Here is a 25,148-nt window from a genome sequence, read left to right as displayed (position 1 = left end):
ATGTCTGAGTCCCAGGGAAATGCCGGCCATTCTGGGCCAGGTCCCAGCCTGTGCTCATTAGTCAATATACACATTTTATTTAACATCAAAATGTTGCCGAAACCGATTTGGCTCAGTGGATAGAGCATGGGCCTGTGGACTGAAAGGTCCCTGGTTCGATTATGGTCAAGGGCATGTACCTCAGTTGCAAGCACATCTCCAGTAGTGGGTGTGCAAGACGAGGCTGATCGATGACTCTAACTCTCTATTCCTCTCTTCCTCTCTGTAAAAAAATCAATAAATATTATATTTTGAAAAAATAAATAAAAATAAATCAAATTGTTTTCTCTGTCTCCGCTTTTTACAGAGGCTCACTGAAACCAGTGCCTCCAGGAAATGCGGAGGAGGAGGAGAACGAAGACTTAATGAAAGTAGCAAAAGAGGCCAAGGAACCTGCTGCCGATGTGTGAGTTGTTCTCAGCGGCGGTAACTTAAACTCAGAACAGAGGGCTGCCCTGTCACGAGTGGGGAAAGGCACCTGGAGCAGGGGCCAGGTCGGTGGGCCCACGCCACTTGCTTCCATCCCCGTATTTAAACGTGGCGAGCATGACAGTCATGAGCTCCGTGATGTCTGAGTCCCAGGGAAATGCCGGCCATTCTGGGCCAGGTCCCAGCTTGTGCTCATTAGTCAATATACACATTTTATTTAACATCAAAATGTTGCCAAAACCGATTTGGCTCAGTGGATAGAGCATGGGCCTGTGGACTGAAAGGTCCCTGGTTTGATTACTGTCAAGTGCATATACCTCGGTTGCAGGCACATCTCCAGTAGTGGGTGTGCAAGACGAGGCTGATCGATGACTCTCTCATCGATGTCTCTAACTCTCTATCCCTCTCTTCCTCTCTGTAAAAAATCAATAAATATAATTTGAAAAAATAAATGAAAATAAATCAAATTGTTTTCTCTTTCTCCGCTGTTTACAGAGGCTCACTGAAACTAGTGCCTCCAGGAAATGCGGAGGAGGAGGAGGACGTAGACTTAATGAAAGAAGCCAAAGAGGCCAAGGAACCTGCTGCCGAGATGTGAGTTGTTCTCAGCGGCGGTAACTTAAACTCAGAACAGTGAGCTGCCCTGTCACTGGGGAAAGCCACCTGGAGCAGGGGCCAGGTCGGTGGGCCCACGCCACTTGCTTCCATCCCCGTATTTAAACGTGGCGAGCATGACAGTCATGAGCTCCGTGATGTCTGAGTCCCAGGGAAATGCCGGCCATTCTGGGCCAGGTCCCAGCCTGTGCTCATTAGTCAATATACACATTTTATTTAACATCAAAATGTTGCCAAAACCGATTGGCTCAGTGGATAGAGCATGGGCCTGTGGACTGAAAGGTCCCTGGTTCGATTATGGTCAAGGGCATGTACCTCGGTTGCAAGCACATCTCCAGTAGTGGGTGTGCAAGACGAGGCTGATCGATGACTCATCGATGACTCTAACTCTCTATTCCTCTCTTCCTCTCTGTAAAAAAATCAATAAATATTATATTTTGAAAAAATAAATAAAAATAAATCAAATTGTTTTCTCTTTCTCCGCTTTTTACAGAGGCTCACTGAAACCAGTGCCTCCAGGAAATGCAGAAGAGGAGGAGAACGAAGACTTAATGAAAGTAGCAAAAGAGGCCAAGGAACCTGCTGCCGAGATGTGAGTTGTTCTCAGTGGCTGTAACTTAAACTCAGAACAGAGGGCTGCCCTGTCAGGAGTGGGGAAAGCCACCTGGAGCAGGGGCCAGGTCGGTGGGCCCACGCCACTTGCTTCCATCCCCGTATTTAAACGTGGCGAGCATGACAGTCATGAGCTCCATGATGTCTGAGTCCCTGGGAAATGCCGGCCATTCTGGGCCAGGTCCCAGCCTGTGCTCATTAGTCAATATACACATTTTATTTAACATCAAAATGTTGCCAAAACCGAATTGGCTCAGTGGATAGAGCATGGGCCTGTGGACTGAAAGGTCCCTGGTTCGATTATGGTCAAGGGCATGTACCTCGGTTGCAGGCACATCTCCAGTAGTGGGTGTGCAAGACGAGGCTGATCGATAACTCATCGATGACTCTAACTCTCTATCCCTCTCTTCCTCACTGTAAAAAAATCAATAAATATTATATTTGAAAAAATAAATAAAAATAAATCAAATTGTTTTCTCTTTCTCCACTGTTTACAGAGGCTCACTGAAACCAGTGCCTCCAGGAAATGCGGAGGAGGAGGAGGACGAAGACTTAACGAAGGAAGCAAAAGAGGCCAAGGAACCTGCTGCCGAGATGTGAGTTGTTCTCAGCGGCAGTAACTTAAAGTCAGAACAGAGAGCTGCCCTGTCAGGAGTGGGAAATGCCACCTGGAGCAGGGGCCTGTTTGGTGGGCCTCCACCTTCCCTTCCGTGGCAGGTCCCCTGTGTTAACGTCCCTCCCAGCTCTGAAAGAATGGAGTTTCTTTCTGTCCCGCCATCGGGGGCATGGCGAATGCAGCTGGGCCCGAGCCTGAGCCCCAAGAGCTGGGCCTTCAGGTTGTCCTGCCCCAGCCCAGCCTTGGGGTCAAATCACCATGAATCCCGCAAGGCCTCCTCTGGACATCCCAGAAGCTCAGCATTTCCCAGCCTCTGCCCGGCCCTGGAGTGGATAGCACATCAAGGCATCAGTGGGGAAAGGGAGGGAGCTGAGGAAGCACAGTGCTGCTCCGCTGCAGAGCCGGATTGAACCAGATGCGGTTCTTCTTGTGACATGAGAATGCCATTTGAAGTTAGCTGCAATGATTACCCTTTAAGTTCACTGCTTCCATTTATTTATTTTTATTTCATTTTATTTATTCTCTATAATAACAGGCTAATATGCAACTTGTGCACTCACTGGGAGTTTGACCAGGGAACGGGGACAGCCAGCCAACAGCCTGCGGTCCCTCCTCCAGGCAGGCCAGGCCAGATGGGGCCCGGTATTGGATTGGGCCGGCCAAACCCCACCCATGCACCAATTGGTGCACTGAGCCTCTAGTCTATATATTTGGAAAAACATTTTTATTGTTTTCAGAGAGGAAGGGAGAGAGAGAAACATCAATGATGAGAGCGAATCATTAATTGGCTGCCTCCTGCACGTCCTACATGGGGAATTAAGCCCGAAACCCGGGCATGTGAACCTTGACCAGAATGGAACCCAGGACCCTTCAATCCAGAGACCATCACTCTATCCACTGAGCCCAACTGGCTAGGGCTATTTTAAGTTTTTTTAAACATCACCTGGGGGTGGGAAAGAGAGAGAGAGACCTCAATATGAGAGAGACACATTGAATGGTTGCCAGCCCACACCCCCCCACTGGGCCCAGGGATAAATCTGTAACCCAGGTACATGCCCTTGACCCAGAATCAAACCCTGGACCCTTGGGTGCTCAGGCCAGTGCTCTAACCCCTGCGGCACGCCGGTCAGTGTTCACTCTTTTTCGTCCAAATGGCCCACTGGGCCTGCCCTCCTGCCCCCTCACCCCAATTCCTCACTGCCGGGAAGGGGCAAAGTCTGCCCGCCTGTCCCACGTACTATTAGCTCTGGCCGGAAATGAGGAGGTCCTGCTCTTATGGAAATGGCCCTTGGATGCACAATTGCCAGCACAGCTAGATGAGCACGGCACCTGTTCCGGTGCCTCCCAGGGACCCAGAGTGGAGGCCGCATGTGAAGTTCTGGTTCCCGAGAGAGAGGCTAGTGTGGTTCCTGCCACCGGGAACGCTTCTCCCCTCCCTGGGTCTGTGCCAATGAACTGCAAATGTGTCCCATGCCCTGAGGCCACATGCCATGGTCATGGTGCTGGTGACACGTTCGTGGGAACCTGGTGCTGAAGCCCCAGTTAACGGCCACTTTCCCGGTTGAAGGGACAGCGAGGAATGGCATGTCCTGAACCTCTGCTTCTAATAGGAAAAAGCGCAGGAGTCGACTAAGAGCGTTCCTCAGATTCTTCCAACGCCAGAGACACGGCTCAAGAGGACAAGCCAAGTCACCCGCAGAGAGCGCTCCCGGGTCCCCGGAGGCCTCCCCAGCCGGCTCGGGCCGGCTGGAAGACAGAGACACCGGCAGTGAGCCCCTGCCAAAAGGTAGGAGGCGCTGGCCTGGCTGCAGGAGGGCAGTGAAGGGGAGGATGGCAGGCCTCCCTCGTGGGCAGGGCAGAAGCATCAAGGAGCCAGCTGGGTGTGCACACGTGTGCTTGGAGTCTGAAAGGGGTGCTCCGCACACACCCACCCACGTCAGGCCCCTTACGTGTGTGGACACCCACGTAGAGAATGTGAACCCCCGTCTCTGTTGTGGTGGTTTCGTCCCAGAACCATTTAGTACCTTCAGCATGAGAAGCCTCCCCATCACGCACACTGTGCTGGGTCCTCGAGTATCGAGAGCGGATCTCCTGACAGTTACCGCAGAGACAAGCTCAGGAGAGTATGTTTGTGGGCTTCGTGGTCTGTGCCAGGCCTCGGATTAGCCATTTCTGTAGGGAGATCCCACGCATGTAACACGTCATGGACATTTGCCGGGTCTTCAGCAAGGCTCAGGCTCTGCTCTTCCCGGGCCTCTAAAAGCAGGTGGGGTTCTCCTTCCTCCTGACCCGGCCCTGAGTCCTCCCACCAGGGGGCGCGCATTTAGGACTGTGGCAGGCATGATCCAGAGGTGCCAGGGGTTTTCTAGCTGCATGTGCTGCTTGCGTTTCCTGGGACCTAAGAGGCTGGCAGCTGTGAGCTGCCCCATTTCGTGCTCATAAAAAGAAAATGAATGGGTGGTGGCAGTGACGGTTTTGTCAGCATTGCCAGCTTGCTGACAGTGACTGTGAGATGCCCCGACTGCATCCTGGTTTCAGAGAAGTGAGGCGTGGTGGTGGTGGTGGTGTGTATGTGGGGGGGGGGGGGTGTTGTTCATCTTACAACCGACCGAAGAGAGCCATCGCCTTAAATGTGGTGGCTTAAATTAGTTTTCAAATTCACTTGGAAATATTATTTTATTGGTTATTCTATCTAATTAAAGAGTTATATGCAAATTGATATATCTCTGCCACACCAACAAGCCATGCCCACCATCCTATCAGGATCGAGTATGCAAATTAACCCAACCAAGGTGGCTGCGGCCACAGAGAGAGCAGAAGGCTTGGGTTTCTCTGGCAATGGAGGAAATCAAGCTTTCTGCCTGCCATGGTCTGCCTTGGCTTCTGCTAATGCCTACAAAGTTTCAATTATAGAAGATGCATAAATCCCAGTAAAAAATGGTTGCAGCCACAGAGTGAGCAGGAGGCTTGGCTCTGCTCAAGGCTACAAAGTTTCAATTATAGAGGATAAATGAATCGCAGATACCAGGACCTCCTCTTGGGTTGATAGGGGGCGTGGCCTGCATGCAAACCACAAAAGGCCCCTGGCCCAGGCCACCTCACACCTCAAGGGAACCACCACCCTGGTCCGAGGCACCCTTCAGGGCAAACCAGCCGGCCCCCACCCATTCACCAGCCCTCCATCCTATCTAATCCTCTTATCTAATAAATGAATAATATGAAAATTGACTGTCATGCCAACATTCAAAATGGCTGCCCCATTGTGGTCAAAGATGACTGACCTCATGTGGACACAAGATGGCCACAACAAGATGGCCAGCAGGGGAGGGCAGTTGGGAGGGACCAGGTCTGCAAGGGAGGGCCGTTGGGGGCATTGAAGACTGTAGGAGAGGGCAGTTAGGCATGACCAGGCAACAGAGGAGGGAAATTGTGGGGCGACTGGAGGAAAGGGCAGTTGGGTGGCGGGGACCTAAGCCTGCAGGGGAAAGTAGTTGTGAGCGTTAGGCATCAATCCGGCTCACAGGAGAGTGGTTTGGGGGTGATCAGGCTTGCAGGCAGAAGCAGTTGGGGGCAATCAGGAAGGAAGGCAGGCAAGCAGTTGGGAGCCAGCAATCCTGGATTGTGAGAAGGGTGTCCGACTGCACATTTAGGCCTGATCCCGGTAGGCAGTCGAACATCTTCAGATTGGAGACGGTGAAGGCTGGGCTGGGGGACACCCTGCCCCCTGTGCAGGAATTTTCTGCACCGGGCCTCTAGTTCACCTGTAAACCCGCCAAACGTGCGCCCTGGGAAAGTGCAATTTGCTGAAGGACACTAGGACTTTCTGAAGACGGGCCAGGCCTGAGACTCGTGCGCTCCCAGGGGCTGGCGTTACAGGACCCGACAGGACCCAGGGCCTGGGACAAGCCGCCGTGTGAGCGTGACTGGCGCACCAGCCGTTCCGGGGGGCCGTCACCACTTCAGGTCCTGCTGTGTGGCTCGAGATGCAGCCATGAAGTGTTCGCTCACGGACCCACTGTCTGGAGATTGGTGCTTGCATTCCCAGCCTCTCAGGAGGCGAATTGGGTGAAACCCTCACGTGCAGGTAAATGATCATGAAGCTTATTGACTTATTGACATTGTTTTATCCAGACGGTTCTGTAGCCTCAGGTTTTCATACTGGCCCTTCAAACTCTTTGACATGTACTACGTCAACTCCTGGGATTGGCTAAGTTGATTAGTGAGCTATAATCAGCCTAATTGAGTTAGCAACACTTTCTGAGAAAGAACTGCTTGACAGATCCAGCTGTGGTTGGATCCATGAGTGAGCAGGTCTGTGGTTGATGTTAGTAACCGCAGCCGCGCGATGGTGCTTTCTGGGCTCAGCGGCCTTTCTGTAGGTGACCCGCGTAACCCGTCTCCTTGAGTCTAACTGCAGGGTGAGCTGGGCATGCTTCCTGGCCCCTGTTCAGAGCCGGGAAGGTGAGGCTTGACAAGGGTAAGCACTGGCCCAGAGGACAAGTGTTGGAGCTGGGTTCCGAACCGGGCCTGACAGATTACGGGCCCGAGCTCTTCACCACTGTGAGCAGGGCCTCCACTCCCAGCTGCTTTGGTCCCTGAAGATGCTACACCATCTTGGGGCACCAGCACTGAACAGTGGGTCCCTTCTCCATTGGTGTGAGCTGTGGCCAGCAGGTGGTGCTGTGGGGGCAGAAATAACAGGGGTGCAGCCCTGCACTTGAATCCTCAGTGAGAACTGGGAGAAATCCCTTCTATTCATCCATGTACATGACGAGTTGAGGAAGTCAGACCACTTGCCTGCTCTCATGAGACTATGATTTGAACGTTGTGAAGGGCAAACCTAGAGGAGAGGATGTGTCAGGATCTAAACTGCGATGATCCTTGGTTTTGAGGGTGTTTGGGTATGAAATAGAGGTAGACATTTTCGTTTTTCTTTTCTTTTTTAAAAGTATATTTTATTGATTTTTTTGTAGAGAAGAAGAGAGAGGGATAGAGAGTTAGAAACATCGATGAGAGAGAGTCACCCATCAGCCGCCTTCTGCACACCCCCCACTGGGCTGTGCCTGCAACCCAGGTACATATAATACATGCCCTTGACCGGAATCGAACCCGGGACCTTTCAGTCCGCAGACCAACGCTCTACCACTGAGCCAAACCGGTTACAGCAGGAAAATATATTTTTAAAATAAAATTGTAAAAAAATAAAAAGAATCCTGAGTGAGCCCTGCCCGTGTGGCTCAGTGCTGATAGCATCACAGGACCAAAGGGGAACAACTTTGCTTTCCAGTCTGGTGCACATACCTCGGTTGCAGAATTGATCCACAATCACGGTTGGGGTTTGTGAGAGAGGCAACCAGTGGATGTATCGCTCTCACATCCATGTTTCCCTCTCTCTCTCTTCCTCCCTCCACCTATGTCCTCCCTTCCACTCTCTAAAGATCAATGAAAACTATACCCTCCCGTGAGGACTTTTTCAAAAGAAGTATTATGACTGAGTAGTTCGGGTGGACTACGTCACTGCATGCAGCAGGCCGGAAACATGCCCTAAGTGTCCCAAGGTCTTTGCGGAGGAGCAGGAGTTGGTTGTGTGTGAGCCAAGTTGTCAGGGAGCCTGTCTCTAAAATGCATGAGTAAGCCCAGCTGGTGAGGCTGCGTTGGTTGAGCATCGTCCCGTGAACCAGGAGAGCACCCTCTGATTCCCGGTCAGGGTGCAGGCCCGGGATGCGGGCTCCATCCCCAGTACGGGGAGTGCAGAAGACAGTCGATCCATCTTTCTCATCATTGATGTTTCTATCTCCCTCTCCCTCCCCCTCTCTGACAATCAGTAAAAACACATTGGACCAAAACATGGAGGAGTAAGAAAAGCCGAGCCCTAAATCGATAAACAGCTTGTTTAATAACGTCACCCGGTGACATTGGAAAGTGGTCTAACGCGTCGTCTCCTCCAGCAACACAGAGTTCTCCTCTGGAGCTCCGCAGAGCACCGGCTCCAGGCGCCACTCTGGGGGCTCAGTGGAGTCAGAGCACAAGTGACTCACGGAGTCCTGGTTCGGGGTGTGCCGTGGGGAATGTGGCATCTCTCCTGGGCCGGACAGGATTCTGATTGTCCAAGTACATTTAGCGAACGTAGCGGCATTGGTCATTATTCAATTCATTCATTTGCTATTTTCTGTGTTTTTTATCTTTCCTCCCTTGGCTTAACAATTTAGCAACCGGGCAACAAAGGAGTGCCTTTTGGAGCAGGAAGAAGAAGGACAAAGTCAAAGACCAGCCTCCCAGGGCCAGCTCGACTTTGTCTAACCTAATATGTTGCTGCAACTGTTAAATTCCCCCCCCCCACCCTAACTAGCCTCTCCCTTTTTCTGACCCTGAAGACTTATTATCCTTCCCCTTTATCCCTGTCTTGACAATATACCCTTTATTTCTGAAAATTTAAAAAAAAAAAAAAAAGGCAAAATCAACAACAACAAACACCAAAGAAACAAGCCCAAAGAAAATCAGTACTTATGGAAAAAAAAAAAAAAAAAGATCCCGTAGCAAATGGAAACCTCTATCGCCATGACAACAAGGCCACATCAAAGCCAAGGACCCGCCATCGGTGTGTCCCACTAACTTCTGTGTCATCTACTTGGACTCCGGCACTGGCCCCGCTTCTTGGGCTGCCACGGCCTGCTCCTGCCTCCGCCGGGCTCCCGTAGGCGCATTGGGAAACGCGAAGTTACTCTGGCTTGGCTGCTGTCTGTCCATCGCCGCCTCACTCTCCCCATGGTGAGTTCACGCACTGGATGCCTGATTTCAAGTGGTAACACGAGGTGCTTCCGACCTCATGGTGGGTGTACACCTTGAGGAGCTGAGGGGCAGGGGGCAGGTCCTGGCAGAGTGAGGAGAGGGCCTGCAATCCGGACAGGGAGGGGGCTCCGGGCCCACAGCCCCAGGCTGCCTGGAGCCGGACGCTGTGCAAAACAGCCTTGTCCTCCTGCTCCTGGACCTCCAGCCGCGTGCATTGGCCACTTGTGTTTGGAGAGCACATCTTGTCCCAGTGCGAGGTAGCTGGAGGCCTTTTAGGGGTTTTTCCCTCATGGTGTCTTAAAATTAGGGTTCTATTTGCCTTTGATAAGAGTATTGTTCACGACTAAATGCACAGATTGCAGAAAAGCACAAAACACAAGGTGAGCTCCTTGTGCAGTAAAGGCACCATGCGGAGATGAGGACTTCTTAAGCCCACAGCTGTTGGGGTGGCCACCGACTTGGTTGTCAAGTCCTCAGGGTGCCGTCCTGGCCCATGAGGGCCCGGCCCACAGGTCTCGGTGGTCCTGAGCGGACACGGGTCAGGGATCTGAGGACACAGCGTCACACAGCAGCTGTGCCCAGGACTTGCTGTGCTGGCCTTGTGCCGACATTTGGTGGAGCCTAGTGAGTTGATCCTTCACGTTCTCCCAGCTGCTCAGGGCCCGTGCTGTGAGTGAGGGTTAAAGTGAGGGCCTGCCTCCCGGGGCCTTGGCTCAGGTCTGCTGCCAGGGCCTCCCGCTCAGACCACGGCCGTGAGGCACAGGCCTACTTTTGTCCTGGGCTCGTGTGCCCTGGTGCCTCTGCTCTAGGCCTCGGTGTGGTCACCCACCTTGGCATGGGATGTGGCAGCCCATTTCTCACCGTCCTTCTCTGCCCCAGGCCCTGGGCACCTAATACTGACTGGAGCCTCCCGCACCCCTGGGAGGCAGCCTGGTCTGCACACATGCCTCTGCTGACGCAGCCCCAGCCCTGGCGTCCTGGCCAAGGCCTGTGTTTGCTGGGGCCACGCTGGGCTGTGAGCAGGCCCAGCAGGAGCGGGAACTTTGGGGCTGGCCATGTGGCCTGTGCAGGGGCCGCCCGGGGGGGGGGGGAGGGCTCTCCGAGGACCCTGCTGTCCTCACTCATGCCTTTCTGTCCTGTTCTCTTCTCTCTAGGAAACTCCCAGTTGCCTGATAACCTTCCAGGGTGCCTGGTCAGAACCACCACGCTCTCCCTACCACTGACCACCGGAGGCCAGCAGGCCCAGCTGCCAGGAGAGGAGGGAGGACTCCTCCAGCTCTGTGCCCGCAGGAGGACTGCCAGCCCCTCCGGGGAGCTGCTGGAGGGGGGCAGCATGTAAAGCCCAGCTTGAGACCTGCTGAGGCCGAGGCCCACCCAGTACACCTGAGGCAGCCCGCCTCCCAGAGCCTGTTTCTGGGCAGAGCCGGACGCCACGCGGCTGCCCGACCGCCCGCACAGCTGCCTGCAGGCGCTTCCCTGAACAGGTTTTTCAGCCTGGCCTCGGCCCGGCTGCTTGGGGCCCGCGGGCTAGAGGCCTGAAAACAGGAGTCTCCCTGCAGGAGGTTCTGAGGCCTTGGGGGGCAGACAACCAGCCAGCCACCCCCTGCCTCTCCTCCTTCAGCTCCTTCAGGGCTTGGGCCCCACTGCTGACCCCTGGACAGGAGGTCCTTCTCACTGGCTCCCCCAAAGGAAGAGAGGCTGGCTCTTCTGCTGCCCACCGTCACAGCCTGCCATGGCCACAGGAGGCGGCGGCTCCAGCCCAGCACCGGGCAGCCCCGGCTGCCAGGACCAGCCCCAGCCCCGACACTCAGGGCAAGTGGCCCCGTGGCCCCTTCCCAGCGGACCTCAGCCTCTCCGAGGGGACGGGTCCAGGGCAGGAACACAGAGGGGGGCTCCCTGCCACTAGATCATACAGGGATCCCGACATGGCTCCCCGCCAACGGCCCCTGAGGACATGGGTCCTGGGAACAACAGGCGGCAGCGAGCAGGCGGCAGCCCCACAGCAGCGTGGGCCCGGCAGACGGTGTCTGAGGATGGAGCATGGCCGTGGTGACTCGTCTCCTGGCCCCGCAGCTCCTGAACCTTACGAACTCCGGCCAGCCTTCTGACCGCCTGGGCCCCCTCTCCCATCCACCTGAGGGGCCGGGATCGCCTTCGGAACGAGGAAGGCTTTCTGCTGCTTCCATCCCTCTGTTAGAGACAGCGCTGTGCCAGCCCCAGGGTCACGCTCCCACCATGGCAGCACGGGCCTGCCCCTCAGCCACTGTGCTTTAAGGTGCCCCCCCAAATGTATGTAGTACAGGCTGTTCCCCAAATGTATGGTACTACAGGGTGTCCCCCAAATACTATATGCACCCAGCATGTCCCCCCAAATGTACACACAGTTTAACAGCTGATACCTCCATTTTCACTCCTTTTCAGGTTAACGGATTTGACGGGATGGGTGACACCAGACTAAGCTTTGAACAAAGATGTATCCTCTGGACTTTCTTTTGGGGACACATACAGGGTGAAGGGTCTGGTCCCGCCCGGGCCACAGTGCAGGCATCCAGGGCCGCTGTGGACAGAGGATGCGCAGAAACACGAACACAGCGATTCTCGGTGTTTGCGGTTCCATTGCTTCCTTAGCAGCAGCGCCTGGACCAGACTACCGCGGCCATGGAGTCCAAACATCAAGAATCGCTCCTTCGGTTTGGTGTTTGTGCGCATCTCTTCCAGCAGCTGCCCTGGATTCCTCGCCTGCTGGGCGTGGGTCCCTAAACTTTAACTTGTGTGTGTCCCCATAGAAAGCCTCATGGAGAAATGTTCTTCATCCAAATCTTAGTCGTCTTCCCCCATTTCTTCAAGTCGGTTAAACCTGAAAAGGAGTGACAATTGAGTGCTTTAGCGGTTGTTAAAGTGTGTACATTTGGGGGGACACTATATTTCCACTCAGTGGGGTGCAATTTCCACCATGTGTCTAACCTTGGTATACCGTTTTGGGGGGACACCTATATTTACATCCTGTGAGTGTCCGTTTCCATCTGACCTCTGTACCTGTTTTGGGGGACAGCCTGTATTTGCATGCAGCGGGGACACATTGTCCAGCAGCAGCCTAACCTCTAAATAGTGTTTTGGGGGACAGCCTGTATTTACAGGGAGTGGAGACTTACTGTCCTGCAACAGCCTCACCTCTTTATAGTGTTTTGGGGGACAGCCTGTATTTACATCAATTGGCGTCAATCTTTGCCATGGGGACTCGCACCTGCTGTATGTCTGACCGGGTGCCTGCACGTTCGGGTTCTGTTGTTCCTGAGGTGCTCTTCCTGGGATGGGGTCGGCCTGGTGACGGGGTTCTGAAGGAGGTTTTCCTTTGGAGCTCATGTGCTGAGCACTGACAGACTTTTCTTCCGAGTGTTTGGAGATTGTACTGAGCAGTCTGTAGGGCGGATCCAGGATGGCTTGTACGAAAGTGAGTTGGAGTAGAATTGAGTTTTTAATAAAGTGAGTTGGTGTAGAATTGAGTCCTCGTTTTCCTCTCTGCGCATCACTGGCAGCGATGTCGGGGCTCCGGGCTCCCCGAGTCGGCCCCCAGGCTCCTGGGCCCTGGAATGCAGACCTCCCGGGGCCAGGCAGTGGGAGGATGAGGAAGGAGGCTTCCTGTTCACCAGGCCGCAGCCGTCCCAGTCCTGGGTGTGTTGTAAGCTCATGTGAGTTTAATCCATTTTGATTTGGGGTTTACAGCACAGCGCGAGCTCAGCTCCAGACCATCCTTTGGATTTTCCAAGGCTACTCCACTGGGAAGAGGCAGAGGAGGGAGGGAGGCACCTGAGATCCCCCGACCCACTCTCATGGCGGGCTGTCCAGCTGCCACCTGCGTGACCCTTCCTTCCTCACCAGCCTCTGCTGGCAGGTGCCTCCTCGCCCTCCTTCCCGTTCTTTCCCGTGGCCCAGCTCCTGTGGGAGCCGCACTCAGCGCGCCGCCCTCCCCGTGCTGGACCCAAACTGAGCGCAGGCCCTGCAGGCCGCCTCCCCTGGCCTTGGGCTGCTGCAGGGTTTGACTCTGGCCAGGCCCCCCTGGGAGCACTCAGCCTCTGTCCCTGACTCTCTCCCGCCTGGAACAGCTCTCCAGGGCTCCCACTGGTCAGCCCCTGGGGCACTCCACATCCCCTCCACAGACACTCACTGAAAGCTTCCTGGGTGCTGGCTCCCGGGTTGCACCGTGCAGGCAGTCCCCCCTCACCCCGCCCCCTCTGCAGGGCTGACCACCTGCTCCCCTAGCACTGACCACTCCTGAGCTTCAGGCCTGAGGTCGGCTGCCTGGACCCCCTGCCCGGGCTGCAGGCTTCCCCCTCTCCCCCGCCTCCTCTGGGCTCCCTGCTTACCCAAGGCACCAGCTGTCCTTCACAGAAGCCCAAAGCCTGTGGTGCAGGGGGTCCCTCCTCTCTCCGCTTCCCACAGGTGGTAGCTCCCCTGAACTGGGAATGGGTCTGGAATCTGCCGCCCTCTTAGCTGACTGTTCTCATCCCAGGACCCCCACACCCCTGTCCCTGGGTCTTGGCAGGGACTTGCCAACTGGTCTGCCTGCCTCCCACAGCTCCTCAGCCTCATGGCATCTCTGGGCATCCACCCAGTGACCTTCCTCTTTGAACTTCCCTCCCTCAGCCTCCACACTAGCTACACCCATCCCTCTGAGGACCAGGTGCTCCATGGGGCTCACCAATGAGTGCACCCCCTCTGCTATCACCCCTCCCCCAGCCCCAGACCAGCTGGTGCACTCCCACAGCTTTCCCTGCAATCTTCCCCGAGGCTGGGAGCACCTCTAGCCCAGGCCTCCCTGGGAGCCTCCAGACCTGTTCCAGCTTGGATGTCCCAAGACACTGCCAACCCTAAATGCTCAGCAGACCGTTTCCCATCCTCCCACCAAAGCCTCTGTGAGCCTCCTTTTTCACCTTGTCTCCCGCACCCAGACCCTGCTGGGCACCCCCCCCCCCCCCGGCCTCTTCCCTGTTTCCCATCCATCACTCCCTCAGCTGCTTCCAATTCTGACGTCTCGCTCACACACCATGGAACCCAGGTGCTGGGCCCCTGGGCGGTACCACGGGGTCCTCTTGCTGAGAGGACTCCCTAACCACGCCCTCCTGACCTCCATGCCCCCCCACCCTGCACTGGCTGGGAGCTGTGTGGTCTGGGGGTGGGAAACATCCAGGTGATGCTCAGGGCTGAGGTCTGCCTGCAGAGAGGGTGGGGTCACCTGTGGCCCCAGAGGGGCTCCCCCTGGGAGAACAGGACAGTGAGGAAATGCGAACAGGTTGGGCACACCTCAGGAAAGAAGGATCCAGCCAAATGTTTACCAAACAACTAGAGGAAGAGGAGGAAATACCTTTATATGTACACACACACACACACACACACACACACACACGTATATAAACATATACGCAGCTCATTAATTCCCTTAGAAAACTCTCATTGATTTTTGCCAAACAGATGTACTTACAGCCAAGCTGTGCTTGCCCTCCTCTGACGGGTGAGTGTCTTTCCCACGAGAAGGTTGGGTGATGCTTTCTCTCCCGTTGGCAGGTAAGACAAGCGGAAGGTGTGTGTGGGATCCTCACTCTTTTGTTCACGATGTGAGTGACTGCTCAGTGGCGTAGTGCTTTTCTGGGTGCAATCCCGAGTCCCTCCATTCCTGTGATGTGTTTGCCCTGGAATGCCTACAGACATCTTTTTAAAACCAGGGAGACCATTTACGTGCCATAACATTCACTCAGGACACACTTGTAGGTTTAATCTTTACTATTAACATTTTCTTCATCACTTTCTCACATCTACAGACAATAGGCACAGCAGAAAACAAATTAAGTCCTGGTTTGGTAACATTGGCCAATTCCTACGGTGTAAACATTCTCACCAGTGTCCACTTCAACCTGGTGACACGGTATCCCTAATGGGAATGGGAGATGGGAATAGGTGTGCGGTGCCACCCTGCTCTATGATATCACCCCCACGCAGGTACAATAGGTCTGAGTAACCCCAAGAGTGTGGGTTACAAGGAAACAATGGCACGTGGCAAGCTTTAGGGTTTCTTTGTAAAAAGGCTGGGTGGGCTGAAGGGAGGGGGCCTGCGAGGGTGAGGGTGAGCCCTCTGCTGGGTGCACACCAAAGAGGACCTGCAGGAGGCACTGGGGAAGGGCTGCAGGGGACCGAGGTCAGCTCCCAGGTCTTCCCGAATGTTCTCTCCCAGGCTCAGTGGGTGGAGGCCAGGGAAGACAGCTGGCTTGTGGCTCGGTGGCTGGCTGGTGAAAGGAGCTGGAGAAGAGGGTCAGGGTGACCTTGCAGCCTAGGGTCCCCCCATTTTCCTTCCCTTCTCACAGGGCATTTCCATGCTCACCTCTCATCTACCAGATCAGCAATGAAAACCCTGGAAGCAGTCAATGAAGGAGGCGGGGGTGGCGGACAGCCGTCCTCTCTCAATTTGAGTGTGAGCTGGCACAGAAGTAGCTGGGAAACTTGCACTCACCCTTTCATTAAAATAGATTTATACATTTTCCCTCAGCTATTTCTAGGATGACAACCTATGAAAATCTGACATGTCCTGTAAACTCTCTCTCTCTTTGTCTCTGTTTCTCTGTCTGTCTCTGTTTCTCTTTCTCTTTGTTTCTCTCTCTCTCTCTCTCTCTCTCTCTCTCTCTCTCTCCATATATATATATATATATATATATATATATATATATATATATATATATCTTCCTCCCTCCCTCCCTCCTTCTCCCATGCACACATGCATGCACTCCTGCACCCTGTCCATACCACTTGCCCTGTAGCACACCCGTCAGCCTCTGTGTTATTCATGGACTGTCTCATGTTTGCGATGAGGCCTCTCACCAGGAGCAGAGAAACAGAACTTCCTGCCCCACCAACAGCCCTGAGTACCTTCGGAGGTTGCTGGCATTCATTCAGGGAGCAGCTACTGTGTGCTACACCCCTTCTAAGCACCCCGTGAGAATAAATGGTTCAATTCTTTGGTTCCTGTTAAATGGGATGAATGGCTCCCTCTTCCCAATTGGCCAGAGAGAAATCATTGCATAAGGAAGAGGCATGGGCGCCAGGGTGGAGGATAGAAGGGAGACACTGTAGAGACTTGGTTGGGGGCAGTGAGGTGCCCAGGGAGCCAGGGATGAGCCAGCTTCGCAGGCACCCCGCCTGCTGCTCCTCAACCCCAGCCTGGAGGCTGCAGCTGGGAGTCCCTTTCTCTCCTGTGGCTTCTCTCCAGGAGTGAAGGACACAGTGACCAGGCAGCTGGGCAGGGACCAGAGCTCCCCACTCTGCCCGGGAGACGCTCCCCCTGGAGATCAGGGCAAGGCTGGTCTTTCTGGGGCTGCAAGGGAAAGTCTCTCCCAGCTTCTGGTGCTGCCAGCTGTCCGTGGTTCCTTGGCTTGGAGACCCATCCTCCGCAACCATCTCTGCATGTGTCCAAGTCACATCACCTTCTCTCTGCTAGTGACTTTCATTTCCCTCTTTCTTTTTTTCTTTTCTTTTATTTTCTTTCTTTCTTTTTTTTTCCTTTCTTTTTTTTATTTTTTTATTTTTTAAAGAATTTTAGTTAGTTTATCTGAGCCAAACTGTCAACACATGTCAGGAAGCAGAACTTCAATGGATTCAGACAATGCTCCAAAGAATGGCAGGTTACATTTCTATTTCTATGTTGCAATCAAAGGAGGGACATAGGTGGGTTACATGAAATTCATTGTTGATGGACTAAGCAGTGGGAAACCTCTGGGATTGGATAAAAAGTGAAACGATGGACTCTTACTTAGGTGAGTGCAGGAACAATTAACATGATAAAGAAGCAATTTGAGGCATCTGTCCTGGCGTCCACCACATTTGGTTGTGCCCCAGGGGTCATTTCCCTCTTTCGAGGTCACCTGTCACGGCAGCGATGGCCCACCCATCCAAGATTGTGAAACCCACTCTGACCTTGACACCTGCCAAGGCCCTATTCCCAACATGGCCACGCTCACTCTGTCCCATCCGCTTGGATTAGGGGACACAGCACACAGCCCAGAAGAGGTACCACACGGCACATGGAGACACGGAGGCACAGGGCTGAGTGGAAACACCAAACTCAGAGCAGCAAGCCCAGTAGGAATTTCCCATAAATGCTGGCAAAGGCACGCCCAGGCACAAGGCACGATTCCCTATGGGCCTGTTCTCTCCCTGTCCATGTGCCCACGCATGTCAAGATGTACGCCCTGCCACCGGCATGGCCCCTTCCATGCAGGGCGGGAAGAGGCCTGTGAGCCAGGAAACTGCAGGGCTTTCCTGTAGGAAGGGGGAGCACATCTCTGCATCACCCCTACTCCTTGCACAGTGCTCTGACAGGAGACTCTTTGGGGCAGCGCAGCTCGCTGTGCTGCCGCCTCCCGCCAGCAGGGGGAGATCACGGGCTCCTCGCAGTGCACTGCCCATGGAGTACTGCCCGGAAGTCCCGCCCCTCCCGGAAGTCAGCTGCAGGTGCTCTTGCTGCTGGAACTGTGTGACCCAAGGGCCCTCAGGCAGCGCGGTGCCAGGGAGCCTCGAGGCGTAGGTGGGCCTGGGGGCGGCGGGCGGGCCCTGAGGCGGCTGAGCCCGGGAGGAGCCGTGCCTGCGGCCTCGGAGGGCAGCCCCGCGGGGAGCAGCGCTCACTGGGGATTCAGTCAGCATCTGCGGGGCCCTGGGGCGCGGGTTGAGGACCGCCCCGCTCGGCTCCAGGTCCTCCAGGCATCGGGCCCGCTCTGCTGCTCCAGCGGCCGAGGGGGCCCCTCTGAGTCGGGGTTTGTTTGTGAGGAAGCCCCCTCCTCACCTGCCAGGCCGCCCTCCCCGCAGAGGCCGATGGAGCCCGGGCCGCTCTGCCCCGTGTGGGCCCTCAGGGCGCAGCTCCGGGGCGTTCCCGGCCGAAGGCCTCCATGTGAGACCGGCTCCTCCTCAGCCCAGGGCCTCGGTGTGGGACCTGGTCCTCCTCAGCCCGGGGCCTCGGTGTGGGACCGGCTCCTCCTCAGCCCAGGGCCTCGGTGAGGGACCGGCTCCTCCTCAGCCCGGGGCCTCCCTGTGGGACCGGATCCTCCTCAAGGCCAAGGGTTCGGCTCACACACAAAGTCACCGACAGGGAGTAAAAGCCACGGACCCGACCACCTGCTGCAGGTCAGGCGTCCCCTGGACGTGTGCCCAGGAGGTCACTGCCCACTGGGCCCTTCAGCCTTCCTCGCGGCAGGACGGACACCGGAAGTGAGGCCAGGGGCCCCGTGAGCTCCAGGTCTGTGGTGCCAGGAGCGGCCTCGTGGGACCCAGAGTGTGTCCCAAGCCCACGGTCCCTCACGGAACTGCTGCTGCTCATGGATCCTTGAGCCATCAGGTCTCTGCAGATATGGGAGTCCCGCCGGAATTACCGTGTGTGCTCACGCAACTCCAGCAGCATGGATGGTATTGCTCCTTTTCAATTATTTTTATATGAAGTTATATTTTATATGAAGACGTCCAATACATTTGAGGAAATTGTACTTGAGTCAATCCATTCCTGTGTTGATAACATTCCACCATAGAATTTTATACATGAATTTTTCTTGATGACTACAGCATTGTAATTTGTTTTTTGAAACCATTTCTATTGATTTAAGAGAAGAAGGGTGAGGGAGAGATAGAAGCATCAATGATGAGAGAGAATCATATACCATCTGCCTCTGGCACACCCCACATTGGGGATTGAACCTGCAAACCGGGCATGTGCACTGACTAGGAATTGAACCCCCACTTCCTGGTTCATTGGTTGACATTCCACCACTGAGTCATGCCCCTGGGCTAATTTCTCTTTTTTAAATTTACCTTTGAACATAACATCTCGTGTTCATGGCTTGCTTTTCAGGTTGATCTTTAGTGAGGAGCTCCAATAGGGAGTTCACAGTTGACATTATTTATTAAATAAAGAATATGCCCTGTCTATGGGCGCTGGCCTCTGTGAGGTCATGGTTTTCTCTAACCCATCTGCTCCTTCTCTGGAGGCTTGCAGCATTTAGTGTTTGCCGTTCAGCAGTGACACATGTATGTGACAATTGAAGCAGCCCCCGAAACCTACTCTTCTCCCATGCCCCTCCATCTGGGTTCCTCTTCCAGCTCCTTTTCCTCAGAGTTTTATCTTTTCCATCTAGTGATTGCATGGCTGGGCACAGCTGCTGGTAACTCAGGTCTGCGTTTGGCAGGTGTCCCTTCCAGAGTGCCCTTCCACAGGGCTCCATGTCCCGACCTGGCCTACTCCCACCTCCTCCTCCTCCAGAGTCAGCATGCGATTCACAATGAGTGCTGTTGGATGTGCGGCATTGCAGACAGACATGTGTGGTGCTCTTGTCTCCAAGGAGCTAGACTGCTGGTTAAGGCAGTGCAGCTTGACTTAGCAGGTGAGAGGGTGTGCTTACAGGCAGGTCTCATTGCCCGGGCAGATTGCTCTGTGCTGCTTCCACCAGTCCCTGCGGCCCTGTAGCAATACTGCACTCAGACGGGGTCTTAAAACCTGTGTCCTGTGGGGGTGTGTCTCTTACCGTGTGCATGTTGATGCGCTGATTTGAAAAGTACTGACTCTTCCAGCATAAACACTTCAGCTGGCTAGAATAAAGGGCCCCTGAGAGGAGCTCACTATTGTCAGGTGTTTGCGATGACGTTTTGCCTGTTTTCTCTTTCATATACAATATATAATCTTTATTGTTAAGATTATTACAGATATCCCTCTTATTTCCCACATAGTTTCACTCCACCTGGGTCCCACCCCACTGCAGGCCCTTGCCACCTTATTGTCTGGGTGGGAACTTGGTGGAGGGGAGTTATTGGGGTGGGGGAGAACAGGGGAACAATTGTAATAATCTGAAATACAAAGAAGCATACATGCATACAAGATCTTTGTCTAATCTCTTCCCTCATCACCCCACATCCCATTCCCTCTGAGAATCATCTGTCTGTTTCATTTCTATACCCCTGATTCTGTTCCATTCACCAGTTTATTCTGTTCATCAGATTTTTTATTCATTTTTAGATTCACTTGTTCATAGATATGTTTCTGTTGTTACTATATTGTTCATAATTTTCTATCTTTACCTTTTTCTTCTTCCTCTTCTTAAAAAATACCATTCAGCATTTCATATATGTAATACTAGTTTGGTAGTGATGAACTCCTTTAGCTTTTACTTATCTGTGAAGCTCTTGATCTGACCTTCAATTCTGCATGATAGCTTTGCTGGGTAGAGTAATCTTGGTTGTAGATTCTTGCTATTCATCACTCTGAATATTTCTTGCCAGTCCCTTGTGGCCTGCATAGTTTCTGTTGAGAAATCAGCTGACAGTCCTATGGGTACTCCCTTGTAGGTAACTAACGGTTTCTCTTGCTGCTTTTAAGATTCTCTCTTTGGGAAAAACTAAGATGGCAGCATAGGTAAATACCTAAACTGCTGCCTCACACAACAATATCAAAACTACAACTAAAAGACGAAATGGACACCATCCAGAACCATACAAAAGCTAGCTGAGTGGAAATTCTACAACTAAAAGAAAAGAGGAAAGCACATTGATTCTGAGGAGTTACAAAAGGCTGAGGTACGGAGATGCGCACATGGAGGGGACAGGCGACTATGTGCACGGGCAGCTGAGTGCGTGGCTGGCTTTCTAAAGTGGGAGGGAGTCAAGGGCTCACAACTGTGGTGAACTCCAGTTCCGGACGAGTTTCTGGGAACCCCGTCACATTTGGGGAGAAACTGGACTGGCTGGCAGCGGGCAAAACTCAAGGGTGGCTTTCTCTCAGAGGTGCTTGAAGTGATTACTGAGGGACACTGAGACCCAGGGGCCTCATAGGGCCGGGCTGATGGGAAAGCCGTCTGCTCCGCCCTGAAACTCCACCCCATCCAAGCTGAGCACACAGGCTTGTGCAATTTTGCAAGTCTTGCCTCATGAGAGTGTCTCCAGCACAGAAGTTCTTCCAGCATAGACACAGCTGATCCTCACAGCCAATTGGGCTGGAGGTCAGTTCCTCCCAGTGATACCAACAACAATCAAGACTTAACTACAAAAAGGCTGAGCACACAGTCCACAAAGGGGTGCACCCCGAGTGTCCACCTCAGGTAACTTGGGAGGCTGAGCCACTGTGCCCTATAGGACGCCTAGCACACAAAGCTACTCTACCAGCTCAGGAAAGCAGCGAAAATGCGTAGACAAAGAAACACATCACAAATGAAAGGAATGGAGGAAAGTAAACGACTGGATATAAAGTTCAAAACCATGGTCATAAGGTTTTTCAAGCATTTCCTAGAAAAGGCTGGTAATATTAGCGAGACCCTTGAAGTTATGAAAAAGACCAACTACAATAGTAATTGAACATATACTGACTAAAAATAAAAATAATATACAGAGATACAACAGCAGACTAGAGGATCGCAAGAATCAAATTAAAGATTTGAAATACAAAGAAGCAAAAACACCCAACCGGAAAAGCAACAATAAAAAAGAATCCAAAAATATGAAGATAGTGTAAGGAGCCTCTGGGACAACTTCAAGTGTACCAACATGCGTATTATGAGGGTTCCAGAAGAAGAGAGAGAGCAAGATACGGAAAACCTATTTGAAGAAATAATGACTGAAAACTTCCCCCACTTGATGAAAGAAATAGTCTTACAAGTCCCGGAAGTGCACAGAAGCCCAAACAAGGAATCCAAAGAGGACCACACCAGGACACATCATAATCAAAATGCCAAGAGCAAAACACAAAGAATATTAAAAGCAGCAAGAGAAAAACAGTCAATTACCTACAAGGGAGCACCCATATAATTGTCAGCTGATTTCTCAACATAAACTAGGCAGGCCAGATGGGAGTGGCAAGAAATATTCAAAGTGATGAATAGCAAGAACCTATTCAATACAACCAAGATTACCTTACCCAACAAAGCTATCATTTAGAACTGAAGGTCAGATCAAGAGCCTTCACAGATAAGAAAAAGCTAAAGGAGTTCATCACCACCAAACCTATATTATATGAAATGCTGAAAGGTATTCTTTAATAAAAGGAAGAGGAAGAAATCGGTAAAGATAAAAATTATGAACAACAAATACATGTCTATCAACAAGTGAATCTAAAAATCAAGTGAATAGAGTGGCCGAGGAGGCGGCGCTGCGGCCGGTGGCCCGAGAAGAGCGCCCGCGCTGGGCCTGCGGGACCGCACCGCCACCTCCCGGGCTGGCCCCGAGGAACGCCCTTGTTGCCGCCACTGCCGCCGCCACCGCTGCTGGGACCGAGGTTATGAATGTGGTTTTTGATGAAAGTGGATTGGAAATGTTTACATGGTCTTTGTATATTTATATATATGTATTTTAAAATTTTGCATTTGACTTAAGTGCCATGAGAAAATTTGCATATTGCAAGGTGGTCCTAGCCACCCCCTTGATTTGGGTAATGTTGGGTATGTTCCTGCTGCTTTACTTCAGTGAATGCAACAAATGTGATGAAAAAAAGGAGAGAGGACTTCCTGCTGGGGATGTTTTAGAGCCAATACAAAAGCCTCATGAAGGTCCGGGAGAAATGGGAAAACCAGTCGTCATTCCTAAAGAGGATCAAGAAAAGATGAAAGATGTTTAAAATCAATCAGTTCAACTTAGTGGCAAGTGAGATGATTGCACTCAACAGATCTTTACCTGATGTTAGGCTAGAAGGGTGTAAAACAAAGGTGTATCCAGATAATCTTCCTACAACAAGTGTGGTGATTGTTTTCCACAATGAGGCCTGGAGCACACTTCTGCGATACTGTCATAAATCCATAGTGTCATAAATCGCTCACCAAGACACATGCTAGAAGAAATCGTTCTAGTAGATGATGCCAGTGAAAGAGACTTTTTGAAAAGACCTCTGGAGAGTTACGTGAAAAAAATTTAAAGTACCAACGTTCTGGGTTGATTAGAGCCAGGTTAAAAGGAGCCCCTGTGTCCAAAGGCCAAGTGATCACGTTCTTAGACGCTCACTGTGAGTGCACAGGTGGGTGGCTGGAGCCTCTCTTAGCCAGGATCAAACAGGACAGGAAAACGGTGGTCTGTCCCATCATCGACGTGATCAGTGATGATACTTTTGAGTACATGGCGGGTTCTGATATGACCTATGGGGGATTCAATTGGAAGCTCAGTTTTGACTGGTACCCTGTTCCCCAGAGAGAAATGGACAGAAGGAAAGGTGACCGGACTCTTCCTGTCAAAACGCCTACCATGGCTGGAGGCCTGTTTTCAATAGACAGAGATTACTTCCAGGAGATTGGAACATATGATGCTGGAATGGATATCTGGGGAGGAGAAAACCTAGAAATTTCCTTTAGGATTTGGCAATGGGGAGGCACCCTGGAGATCATTACTTGCTCACATGTTGGACATGTGTTTCGGAAAGCGACACCTTACACATTTCCAGGAGGCACAGGACAGATTATCAATAAAATAACAGACGCCTCGCAGAAGTATGGATAGATGAATTCAAGAATTTCTTCTATATAATTTCTCCAGGTGTTACGAAGGTAGATCATGGAGAGATAACATCAAGACTTGGTCTAAGACACAAACTCCAGTGCAAACCATTCTCTTGGTACCTAGAGAATATTTATCCTGATTCACAGATTCCACGTCACTATTTCTCTTTGGGAGAGACACGCAATGTGGAAACAAATCAATGTCTTGATAACATGGCTAGAAAAGAGAATGAAAAAGTTGGAATCTTTAACTGTCATGGTATGAGAGGTAATCAGGTTTTCCTTACACTGCCAACAAAGAAATGAGGACGGATGACCTTTGCTTGGATGTCTCCAAACTCAACTGCCCAGTCACAACGCTCAAATGCCATCACCTAAAAGGCAACCAACTTTGGGAGTATGATCCCCTCAAACTGACCCTGCAGCATGTGAATAGCAACCAGTGCCTGGACAAAGCCATGGAGGAGGACAGCCAGGTGCCCTGCATCAGAGACTGCAGCGGAGCCTGGTCCCAGCAGTGGCTTCTCCACAACGTTACCGTTCTGGAAATATTCTGAGACCAAATTCACACACCGAAACAATAAGGGTTGACTGCGCTACCTCAGCACACATTTCTGCCACATTCTTAAGTAGCAAAAAGGGGACAGTGCTCCCTCCTGCAGATGAGGGTTCTCAGCCAGTAAGACTAGACTCACTCCTCACACGCCGTGAACCAGCCTCCTGCCACATAGCGAGACTGTGCACACTGATGTTTACAAGGTCGAAGAGGCTTTCGTCAAGAGTCATTGTAAAGACTATTCCGACAGTGAAATAATCAACAACATGTGCTTCTGGAAAGCTGCACCTCTGAGGGTCTGCTTGCACAGCAGTGATTTCCATTGGAAATGCTGTCACGATGAAGAATTCCCAAGATAGAACTGGTAGCCAGTTTATTAAATATACATATATATTTTTAAATATATATTTTATTGATTTTGTACAAGGAGGAAGGGAGAGAGGTAGAGAGTTAGAAACAACGATGAGAGAGAGTCATCAATCAGCTGCCTCTTGCACACCCCCTACTGGAGATATGCCCGCAACCAACGTACATGCCCTTGACCAAAATCGAACCCGGGACCCTTCAGTCCCCAAGCCGACGCTCTATCCATTGAGCCAAACCGGTCTCGGCCAGTATATTAAAGATTGATATAAAAATATATGAAAAGAACTGGAACCAGGTTCAGAATCATGAAAACAACATTTTTACAAAAAAAAAATATATTAAACAGGGTTTAAAGGAAATTAAAACAGAACTATGAGAAGTACAATTTGTTATAGAATAGAGTCAAATTTCTATATAGATTTTATACCTCGGTGGGGAAAAACAACTGATTCCAGTGACGTTCATTTTGTTTTCATCTGTGATAGTCATGGTTGCTTTTTTATTTCTCCTTGGGGTGCTGAAATTGAGCTGGGGAAAAAGGCTCTTTGCAAGTAGTTTTAATTGCTTTCTACGATTTTTAAAATATGGTTTGTGGGCTGTTAGAATTGTAATTTTTAATTGCCTTCCAAAAATG

General features: G+C 52.1%; 2 long non-coding RNA genes and 1 pseudogene across 3 annotated transcripts; 2 read left to right on the top strand and 1 right to left on the bottom strand.

Annotated features, from left to right (window-relative positions):
• Positions 1 to 249: 249 nt before the first annotated feature.
• On the bottom strand, positions 250 to 2,068 carry LOC311618040. Its single transcript, XR_014794217.1, has 3 exons — positions 2,016 to 2,068; positions 786 to 883; positions 250 to 262 (listed from the first exon to the last, which is right to left on the bottom strand). It is a non-coding gene; the product is annotated as an uncharacterized lncRNA (long non-coding RNA).
• Positions 2,069 to 2,192: 124 nt separating this feature from the next.
• On the top strand, positions 2,193 to 9,201 carry LOC311618055. The gene is made up of 3 exons (XR_014794220.1): positions 2,193 to 2,291; positions 3,922 to 4,097; positions 8,521 to 9,201. It is a non-coding gene; the product is annotated as an uncharacterized lncRNA (long non-coding RNA).
• A 13,154-nt stretch (positions 9,202 to 22,355) lies between these two features.
• Positions 22,356 to 24,802, top strand: LOC311616240 (polypeptide N-acetylgalactosaminyltransferase 1-like; annotated as a pseudogene). Its single transcript, XR_014797028.1, has 2 exons — positions 22,356 to 24,519; positions 24,764 to 24,802. The product of XR_014797028.1 is annotated as a polypeptide N-acetylgalactosaminyltransferase 1-like (transcript).
• The last annotated feature ends 346 nt before the right edge of the window (positions 24,803 to 25,148 follow it).

Source organism: Pipistrellus hanaki (assembly GCF_964339955.1).
Source record: "Pipistrellus hanaki genome assembly, chromosome: 2".
Taxonomy (NCBI): Eukaryota; Metazoa; Chordata; class Mammalia; order Chiroptera; family Vespertilionidae; genus Pipistrellus; species Pipistrellus hanaki.
This window is presented reverse-complemented; position numbering and strand designations above follow the sequence as displayed.